The 11588-nt window shown below is 38.3% G+C and overlaps 1 pseudogene; it reads right to left on the bottom strand.

The window, feature by feature from the left end:
- Nucleotides 1-5401: 5401 nt before the first annotated feature.
- LOC147532315 (uncharacterized) lies at nt 5402-10777 on the bottom strand (annotated as a pseudogene).
- Between the last annotated feature and the right edge of the window lie 811 nt (nt 10778-11588).

Below are 11588 nucleotides of genomic sequence, written 5' to 3'. Positions count from 1 at the left end.
TCTGATTTTTCCGGCGACCTTTTTGATCCGAAACCATGGGGCTTTTACTTCTCATGTCCTTGGCTAGCTTCCCATGTGATTTGATTTGATTTTGGGCTACAAATTTCTAGAGAGAGAAAGCTAGGGTTAGCTTTAATGGAGGTTGTGTTCTAAATGGAGAAGATGATGGTGGTCGCTATGGGGAACCCAGAATTTGTTAAGGGGACATCGGCTGCACCTTAAAGACTCATATTTTCCGACGATCTTAGCCTCGAACCACATCGAAAAAGGGGGATTCTCTCATCATTTCCTTTCCATTTCTTATTCAATCACCATGTTTAGCTAACTTTAGTGTGTCGATTATATGAGATGAAATGTGATGAATTCGTGATTATGTTTAATATGATTTGATGTTTTGATTATAAATTGATGTTCATTTATTTCGATTATCGTTTTGATCGTATTTTCATGTGTCTTGTCAAGCACTTCGCATAGTTAATAGACGAAACGAAGTATTCGATATCGATCGTAGTCTAAGTCATAATTTCATGTGTCTTGTCATGCACTTCACATAGTTAGGCGACTAGACAACACTTTCGTTGACTCGGGATTAACCGATTATGACGTTTGTTTGACTAAGTATGATCTCCGGATATACGTAGTGCTTATAGACATCACCTTAGGAGTCGAACATCGATTATACTTAGGAACATTAGATCGGACCATACATAGCTGTAGATTTATCATTATGGATTCCCGGTTCGACACCTCTCTCACTTAGTTATCTCCCGACTCTTGTTGCCTCCCGACTCTTGTTCCTTCGACTCTTCTCTCGAATCTCTCTCGCCCGTTTACTTTCTTGTTTAGTTTAGTTTTACTTGTTTTATTCTCTTCTTGTTGCTTATTCAATTTCATAACCCCCCATTTATCCTTGTTTCTCTCCTTTTTAGTCTAAGTTAGCTTTTAATATCTAGACCGAGGGATAAGACCCTTCGATATCCAAACTACCTTCCTATCCTTGGATCGATCCCGGCTTTGCCGGATTACTACTTGATACCTCCGCTTGGGTGTGTAACCTTTTCGGGTGCATCAAAGGTTGCATGCAAGTAATAATGGCGAGTCTTTAAGATATCCCAACTTCGATTGGGTGGATAACTAATCACTCGACATAGAGGTTATGATTATCCTCTGTCGTGATTAATGGGGTAAGGAGTTGCTGATTCCCAAGGCTGAGTGGCGTGAAGAAGATGATATTAGGGTTTAGGTGAGTAGTGCTGGTGCGGCAGAGAGTGGAAAGGGAAGAAGAAGGGCTGACGTCACCCAGACCTTCTCTCACCTCAAAAAACTCTCGGTTCTTGGACTAATTGTCTCGGTGTCCAATTAGATATATATTTTGTAAATTGAGTTCAATGATAAGTTATTGTTATTAATGAAACCCTTAGAATTGTTCAAGATTCTTATCTTGTCTCCTTATTGGTCAACCAATGACAGATTAGAATAGCTTATATCTTTAATGAAAAATTAGTGTAAGATGATACATATTTTCTGATCTTAATGATAAAAATGTGTGTTCTTTATAATCTATAATCATTTTAATTTATTTTACGACCATTTCAACCAGACCTTATTTCGATGAAACACTAACATAACTCATAAATGCTATTTGGCCCGAAAATAGGGACTGACCACAACTCGAAAGATGATGTAGTAGACTCCCATTGGTCCTAACGTTTTTCTCTCTACATGCTCAAATCAATGAGAGCCAACCACATCAGCTTCTGGGTTGTGGTCAGGGATCCCCAATTTTTGCCCGAAACCTATACTCAATACGGGCATTAATGTTTCTTTAAGATTTTTGTGCCCGACCGTCAAATTGCCACCCTAAATTTCAGTGCAACTGGCCGCTAGATGAAAACTTCCTAAGTTTTACTTCGTAGTCATTAGGTTCCGTACAATAATTCTATTGAAACTATTCTGTTTTTTTTTAACAAAATTTTTTATGAAAAGAATCTAGGTATGTGCATCCCATGTATTTTGTAATGTACCGAGATCCAATAATAACGGTAATAAGTATAAACTAATATAGTTTTTCTTTGATTATTTCAACAGAAGTAATGTACTTTGAAATGATATTTTGGGTGGGGTAAATCTAGACATTAAATGTCTTTTATTGTGTGAGAAGACCATATAGTCAGTAGTACTTAGGTTTTTGTCTCTTTGAAGACTTAAGTCAGTCAACACAAGCAACTTCCTGTGATTGAGTTCCAAAGTCTTTGAGGCATACTAGTTTTGTGGGTCTCTCATAAAAGAAGGATAACAACCGCTCAAAGACTCAGCAATAGTGGAGCTGAGAATAAAAAATTTAGTGTAAGGTCTAAAAATGGGCTTTAATAGCAGTATAAGTCTAATATTAACACAAAATATATTTTGCACTACACCATTATCTTACTGTATAAAACAAACAAACGTAAACAAAATCAACCTCTGCTTATTTACTCTCAACTGTTGTCTTATGCAATACTCAAATTATGAACCCCAAATAATGTTGGAGCCGGCTGCTTTAGATCTAGACCGTCTGACTCTGTCTCGGGACAAAAGAGTCGCGACATAACCACAGTCTATATGAATGTAAGATTATCTTTCTCCAATATGTCACTTGTTACATTGAAATATCTAGTTAATCTTGTACTACTTATACTTCCTATTAATTTGTAGTTCAAAAAAAAATACTACAAGTTATACATATGTTAATTTTCTAGGTCTTCTTCAAGCATGGGCAGCAATAGTGATGGGAATTCTCTCAGGAAGCATACCATGGTTCACTATGATGGTTCTTCACAAAAAATCAAAATTACTTCAATCCTTAGATGACACACTTGATGTGAAATCTAGTGAACCTAAATAATAGACTAACTAGACTAAATTAAAACTCGCAAGTGCACGAACCGTATGTGAATATGGTTTGTATTGTGAAAATTTTCCGGCCGGCGACCTAATCGGAGAAGATAAAGAGGTGAGGTGGAGAGAGAGTGAGGTGAGGTGGAGAGAGAGAGTGATGTAGACGCAGCGGAATTAAAATAAGAACAATAAAATAAACGAAGAACTGTAAAGAAAACAATAAATAAACTAAAACTTGATTAACTTCAATGGTTTTTCTCTTCAATATGAATATCAAAATAGTATAGACCTCCTTTTATAGGATAATAGACTTTCCTAGATAGACTCAAACTAGGATTCCTAAATATTAAAGATACTTAAAACATTGAAACTCCTAAATAATAGAAATACCAACATAAGGTAATTTCCTAATCCTAAACTAACTAGGACCACTATTGTGGCCGACCGGGACGTGGGCACGCGTGGACGTGGGCCCACGTGTTATGCGCCTGCATCAGAGAGAGCTGAGGTGGAGAAGTATTTTGCTTTTCCCCAAAATAAAATTGTCAAACAAAATTGACCAATTTTTGACCAAGTCTTCACACCCGAGAAACTATTTAGCTTTCCCCAGATTTGGTAATTAAATCTACCAGATTTCAATTCACTTGGGGGGAGGGATGCTATTTCCTGTTCAGTCCCTAATATCCAGAATTAACCCCAGGAAAATGCCAAACTGCAGATCGCACGCTAAACAAATCATTTTCTTCACCAACTTCACCCTTTATAGTTACCAATCCATACATCTATCTCAATATCCTTAGGAAATTCTTGTATTAGTAACTTCTTTATCTTTTTGAGAGTTTCCTACAAAACCATGTAACTTAATTATTCCACCAAAATTAATACGCAAAGACTATAAAATAAAGCCCACAAATGGAGTACTTTACATACTCATCAAACATCCCCAAACTTATATTTTGCTAGTCCTCGAGCAAAACAGAAAAATACTATACTAAGAAAATAAAAATCCTAACTCACTTTCGCAGGCAATCCCGATTGCACTTAGCACGTGCAACAAGCCGTTAAACCCCTAGGTTTCCCTTAGTGGACGAGTTGTGTCTCGTGAGGGTTTCCAGTGAATATACCCACAAAATACAATAGGGTTCAAACTATTTGGAGTTTAAGAGGAGTCAAAATAGAACTAGTTCATCCAACGTCAGACTTTAGAAAGCTAATAGAAGAAGATCAAAGTTTGAGATACTATTCAAGTACTAAAATTTTCTCACTAGTAATCTAAACTCAAAGTATCCGTTGCTAGCCAATATGAGCACCATTTCAGATCTAAGAAAGAAAAACCTCAATCCCTATCCTAATACATTTCGCCTTGACTTCAGCCTCACGGACATACACTCAGAAATAAAAGTCACTCGGAATGGTTTACTCGCATGTGTGAGTATGAGTATGAAAATGGACTCAACACATGATTTTAAGAAGGGCTAAAATTTCAGAAGGAACAATCTCATGGAAGGAATTCAACCACTTTACTAAGGATGGGGAAGCTCACTCATCTTCTCACCTGATTAACTATCTAACAGTACCGTCCTAGAGATAACAGATATGATGTCGAAATGGAATTTTAGCTTTCCTGAGGATATAGACTCTTTGATATCATCGGAACTTTTACTCCTTTGAAAATTTCTTCTTTGTCATCTTCTTGTGGTTTTAACCCCCTGTTTTTTTCCTTTTGTTTGTCTTTTTTTTTTCTCCTTTTTTTTTCAACCATCTTTTCATCGAAGATCTTCACTGCTTCTTCCTTTCCTTTATTGATTGTCTTCCTCTCATAATTCTTTTGGAATAAGTGGTATGGTGATACGATCTGTTATCCTCTACTATGGTACTGTTAATCTAGTTTCTCAGACTACAAGAATAAGGTTTATTCGCATTTCTGATGACACCCTCAGTGGTTGAAGAACGAGATCAAATGAGTTTTTTTTTTAAATTGCGAGGTTGAGTAGCTCTTCATTGTACTCGAAGTTTATACAGAAGAGATCACTCGAAGGACATTAAAAGGCTCAGAAATCCTCACTGGGTTAAGTCTCCACTAATGATTAGTCTAGTTCTCTTAGTAGTGCTAACTCGTCACTTATATAGTACTCATATGGCTAGGTAACAAATAACCTTAAGACTCGACATTCATGAGAAAATCTTTGGACAAGGATAGTATAACAACTAAGATCTAAAGCTATTAACAAGCTAAAAGTCCTCAACTAGCCTCACATAATTCTATCGACTCAAAAATTTTGAAATTTTGGACCCTCTTGCATTTTGAAATAAGGGACAAATTTTTTACCCCCCATCCCCAAACTTAAACCGAACATTGTTCGCAATGTTCAAAAATTGGACAAAGAGAAATGTAAAAATAAATAAAAGGGTGAAAGGAAGGATATTACCAGATATTGGTGCCCCTAAACCTACTAACTGCATGGGTTACCTCCCAGCTAGCGCTAAGTTTATCGTCTTCAGCCAGACGTAGTGAAGTGATAACTTAATCCTCATAGACGGGATCCTCTAATGTTTCCTCCTCAATTTCTCTAGTGGGCATCTCAAGAAAAGGTTTTAAACGTTGTCCATTGACTTTAAAGATGTCACCATTCTTTGAATTCTCAACTCCTACGGCTCCATGAGGATAGACAACTTTAACTAAGTAAGGACCAGACCATCGAGATCTCAACTTGCCAGGAAATAGGTGTAATCTAGAGTTATATAAAAGGACTTTTTGACCAGGCTTAAATGTTTTCCTATTGATGGACTTATCATGAAAGACTTTTGTGCGTTCTTTGTAGATTTTTGCACTTTGGTACGCATCATTTCGGATTTCATCCAACTCATTGAGTTGGAGTTTCCGACTATCTCCAGCGGAAGACAAGTCAAAATTTAATTGTTTGATAACCCAATAGGCTTTATGCTCTAACTCTACAGGTAAGTGACAAGCTTTTCCATAAACAAGTCTATAAGGAGACATCCCTATTGGTGTTTTGAAGGCAGTACGATATGCCCACAAGGCATCAGATAGACGTAAAGACCAATCCTTACGATTTGGACTCACAGTCTTTTCTAGAATTTATTTGATTTGCCTATTGGATACTTCTACTTGCCCACAAGTTTGTGGGTGGTAAGGTGTAGAGACTTTATGAGTGATGGAGTACTTTTTGAGAAGTGTCTCAAAACTTCGATTGCAAAAATGTTTCCCACCATCACTTATAATGGTCTTCGGTGTACCAAACCGAGAAAAGATATATTCTTTGACAAACTTAATCACCACATGGCGATCATTCGTTCTAGTTGGTATTGCCTCCACCCACTTAGACACGTAGTCGACTACTACTAAAATATAGAGATTTCCATATGAACTAGGAAACGGACCCATAAAATCTATACCCACACATCAAATATTTCGACTAGTAATATGGGATTTAGTGGCATCATGTTACGACGGGTGATTTTTCCTAGTTTCTGACATCTATCACAACTCTTACAGTACTCATGAGAGTCCTTATAAATGGTTGGCCAATAGAAACCACACTGCAATATTTTTGCAGCGGTTTTTTCGCACTAAAATGTCCTCCACATGCTCCAGAATGACAAAAGTTGAGTACACTCATTATCTCACTATCAGGGAGACACCTATGAATGATCTGATCAGGACAATACTTGAATAGATATGGATCATCCCAAAAGAAATGTTTGACCTCTGAAAAAAATTTATTCCTATCTTGTTTAGACTATTTCTCGGGTATCTGACCAGTTGCTAAATAATTCACAATGTCAACAAACCATGGTAACTGGTTGATGGAAAAGAGTTGTTCATCCGGAAAGGTGTCAAGGATAGGTCTCTCATCATTTCTAGACTCAACTATTATGCGTGCTAGGTGGTCGGCTACAACATTCTCGGTACCCTTTTTGTCTCGAATTTCAAGGTCAAACTCTTGTAGCAATAAAATCCACCTAATCAAACGCGGTTTAGCATCCTTTTTGGAAAGAAGATACTTCAGAGCGGTATGATCTGTGTAAACTATGACCTTAGATCCGATGAGGTAGGAACGAAACTTATCTAACGCATACACAACTGTCAACAACTCCTTTTCAGTGGTGGAGTAGTTTAGTTGGGCTCCATCTAAAGTCTTACTTGCATAATAGATCACCGAAGGTGCTCTATCATGGCGTTGCCCTAAGATAGCACCAATTGCATAATCTGAAGCGTCACACATGATTTCAAAAGGTGCATTCCAATCAGGAGGCTTGATGATGGGGGTAGAAGTTAATGATTTCTTAAGTTTATCAAATGCTTCAATGCATGCTTCATCAATGATAAAAGTACTCTCTTTAGCAAGTAAGTTGCTGAGGGGTTTAGCAATTTTACTAAAATCTTTGATGAAGCGACGATAAAAACCGGCGTGACCAAGAAACGAGCGAATATCTCTAACAGATTTCGGAATTTGGAGTTTGGAAATAAGATCTACTTTCGCTCTATCAACTTCTATGCCCCTCGACGAAACAACATGTCCCAACACTATACCAGACTTAACCATGAAATGACACTTCTCCCAATTGAGCACTAAATTTTTCTCTTTACACCTTTGAAGAACGAGGGTATGATGGTGAAGACACTCATCAGAGAATATACTAAGCATACAGCTTTGAAAGGTAGCTGGTGCATTACACAACCCAAATGGCATACGACGATAGGCGAACGTCCGAAAGGACAAGTGAAAGTGGTTTTCTCTTGATCCTTAGGTGCTATGGCGATTTGGTTATAACCGGAATATCCATCAAGGAAACAATAATACTCATGTCCGGCTAACCTCTCTAGCATCTGATCTATAAAAGGAAGAGGGAAATGATCTTTCCTAATTGCGGTATTCAGCTTACGGTAGTCAATACACATACGCCATCCCGTTTGCACACGGGTGGGTACTAACTCGTTATTCTCATTCTCTACTACCGTGATACCTGTCTTTTTAGGTACGACTTGATTTGGGCTAACCCATAAGCTATCAGAGATTGGGTAAATGACACCTGCATCTAAAAGTTTCATAACCTCAGTCCTAACAACCTCTTTCATGGCAGGATTTAACCTTTTCTGTGGTTCACGAGATGTTTTAGCATTATCTTCTAAATAGATCCGATGTTGTACCACAGAAGGACTTATTCCCTTAATATCAGCTAATGACCATCCTATCGCCTCTTTATGTTCCTTAAGGACATCTAACACTTTATCTTCCTGTTCTTGATCTAAATCTGAAGCAATTATAACAGGCAAGGACTCAGTAGAACCTAAATAGGCATACTTAAGTGTGTCAGGCAGTGGTTTTAAATCTAACTTAAGCGGTTCTACAACTGGTGAGTCAGGTACTAATGGTTTGACTTCTAAAGGTTCAGGTTTGGTTTTCCACTTGAGGTGATCTAAAACTGGAGTTGATTCTAACACAACGTTTACTTCCTGGACCTCTTCTTCCTTAGCGGCTGTCTCAAAGTAGGCCAAAAGGAGCTCTAGCGGATCTTGAGACAATGTGGTAGGTAGAAAATCTTGAACTAACAACTCAATTAGGTCTGCCTCATCAAATTCATCAGGATTAGATGGGTGCAGTCCAACATTGAAAATGTTTAATTCAATTTTCATGCTACCAAATGACATCTTCAACAACCCACGTCTACAAAAAATGATTGCATTTGACGTAGCAAGGAATGTCCGACCTTAGATAATTGGGATTTGGCTATTGACATTTTCGACTGGCTCAGTATCTAAGACTATGAAGTCAACCGGAAAAATGAGATCACCCACTGTAATTAATACATCCTCAACAGTACCACGTGGACGTCTTACAGAACGATCAGCTAAATGAAGCATTACAGATGTGGGTTTCATCTCTCCTAATCCTAGCTATAAATAGACTGTGTAAGGCAAAAGGTTGACACTGGCACCTAAATCAAGTAAAGCACGCTCTATATGATGATCTCCTATAGTGCAGGGAAGAATCGGGCTACCAGGGTCTTTATACTTAGGAGGGAGTTTCTGTTCTTTAATGATGGAACTGACATTCTCAGTTAGAAAAACCTTCTTGTGTACTTGTGGCTTACGCTTATGAGTACACAATTCCTTTAGGAGTTTTGCATAAGCAGGAATCTGCTTGATTGCATCAAGTAGTGGAATGCTAATTTTTACTTCTTTAAGAATATCCATTAACTCATTAGCATTTGCACCCTTTCTATCCGCAGCTAACCTTTCAGGAAAAGGAGCTGGAATGGTACGAATTCTCTCAGGTGAACTCTCGTCTATACCCTTAGAAGGTGGCTCTCTAACTATCAGCTCTTTGGTGGGTGAGGTAGTAGTTTTACACTTTTCAGGCACCTATAACTTTTCCATTCCTAAGTGTAGTGACTGCCTGTACTTGTTCTTTTGTCTTTGAAGAACTACTTTCAAACACTCCTTTTGGGTTTGGTTGAGGTTGGCTAGGGAATTTACCTGGTTCCCTCGCACTTAGTGTATTAGCCAATTGACCTATTTGTGCCTCTAATTTTAGAATGGACTGAGCTTGGGAGTTCATCATCTGAGTTGTTGTTTCTTGGAACCGAGCAGTACTCTGATTCAGCTGAGCATTACTCTGGGCGAGTAATGATAGAGATTCTTCTAAAGATAACAACTTCTGTTGGGTGGCAAGAGTTGACACAGTTGGTTCTTAGGAAGCCTGGACGATTAGGAATACTCTCGGATTGAGTGATATGAGATTGTCCATTGGACCATGAGAAATTAGGATGCTTTCTCCACCCTGGGTTATAGGTGTTAGAGAATGGATCATGTTTACTAAAGAATAAGGTGCATCGGTTACCCGTGTGTGTAGGATCTCCACAAACCGAACATGGGTAACTTACTAGTTCATTTCCTACAATCATAACCGGATTTGGTCTGCCCCTAGACTCGACAGAAGACTTTTGTTTACCTATTTCAACGACCTCTAATCTTTTTGCTAAATCGACAAAAGCTGGATGGGATTCTATAAGGTATATGCCCCCTTGTTAGCTACAATCCTCCTAGGCTCTTTAAAGGGTTCCCATTGGTGAGATTTCTCTGCCACATCATAGAGGTACTCCATTGCCTCTTCCGCTGTGTTATTCACAAATCCACCATTGCAGAATGACTCAACCATGGTTTTAGTTTGATAATCTAGTCCATCATAGAGAATCTGGACTAATCGTATTTTCTCGAAACAATGGTGAGGGCATTGTAAGAGGAGGTCGTTAAACCTCTCGAAATAACTACTAAGGGACTCTCCATCTTGCTGCACAAAACCTGCAAGATTTTGCCTAAAGGTAGCGGTTTTGTGTTTAGGGAAGAACTTTTGAAGAAAGGTTGTGGTTAACTCTTCCCAATGACTGATCGACTCGGGTTGCAAAGCGTGCAACCAAGATTTAGCTTTCTCTTTCAACGAGAAGGGAAACAACCTCAGTTTTAACTCATCCTCAGACATATCTCTAATTTCATGGTTGAACAAATCTCCTCAAATTCCCTAATATGGTGATAGGGATTCTCGTTTTCCGCACCACGGAAAATAGGCAACATTTGGATCATACCCGGTTTTAGCTCAAAATGAGCTGTGGTGACAGGCAATTGAATACACGACGGACGACTAGTCCTTGTGGGGTACATGTACTCTCTTACGGTTAGTGGAGCATTCTCAATCCTACGTTGATCTATGTTCTCACCCATTACTTCAACTATTTCACTTCCTTGATCTCTTTTAATGAAACGACCTAAGTGATCACGAGGTCTAGGTGGCATAAACTGACACGGACAGAGAAGGGAATATTTTTTTTTTCCGAAAACCAAGGATTCACTACGAAGATCCTAAGGAAACAAGCACAATCAAGCTGACTCCACCAAGCAACCTAAACAGAATCTAGCAACAAGTTATTAGACGTAGATTTAGTGAATGGCTTGTCAGATTTGCCTAGTAATCTAGACAGCTCCTACTTCGCCACAACACTTGAACTATGACTGTTATAAGGGTTACTCGATCAAAGTAGACAGTAAACAATTCTCCAGGAAGATAGCCAACGATGAACGTTGTAACAACCGTCTTACTTTGACAAATGTTTCCTCTTCTCGAGGCGGCCTTTTTGACAAGAATTGCTCATACGATGTCCTCTGAGAATGCCCAGATAAAAATCGAGTTCCCGAGTTGTTTATGAAGGTCCTATGAGCTCGATGCCCTAGAGTCACTGTCTAAATCAGATTTTAATTATTAACGAGGCTTAGGATCGCGAATGTTGTTTCCTAAATGGGCAAGAGAATGGTGATGAAACCCGAACTCCTATCTTGTAATTGGGTTTTGTGCCCTTACTAAAATGCTTACACTAAACAGTTCGACAAAACAATGAGGCAAACAAATTCACACAATTACCCACTTACAGGAGATTCGTGGGTGATCAGAAAAATTACCTTCCGTTCTAGACAAGCGATGACCTTTGCAGACGACCCGGACCACTATTCACTTAAGTGTTCGAATCCGAGGCTTTTTTTTTTTTTTATTTTCTTGCTAAATCTGAAACAATCACAAATAACCAAAATTTAAAAAGCTCCTAAAAAAAATCTAGAAATAAAATATTTTTGTGAAATTTTTTTTTAGAAAGCAAACAAATTCCTAAACTAACTTGTTTAGAATCAATTCAAAATT

The sequence above is a fragment of the Eschscholzia californica genome, unplaced genomic scaffold, assembly GCF_041429995.1.
Source record: "Eschscholzia californica isolate CP2 unplaced genomic scaffold, dmEscCali1.0.p SCAF_6, whole genome shotgun sequence".
NCBI classification, from domain to species: Eukaryota; Viridiplantae; Streptophyta; class Magnoliopsida; order Ranunculales; family Papaveraceae; genus Eschscholzia; species Eschscholzia californica.
The sequence above is the reverse complement of the archived record's forward strand: the minus strand, read 5'-3'. Positions and strand labels throughout refer to the sequence as shown.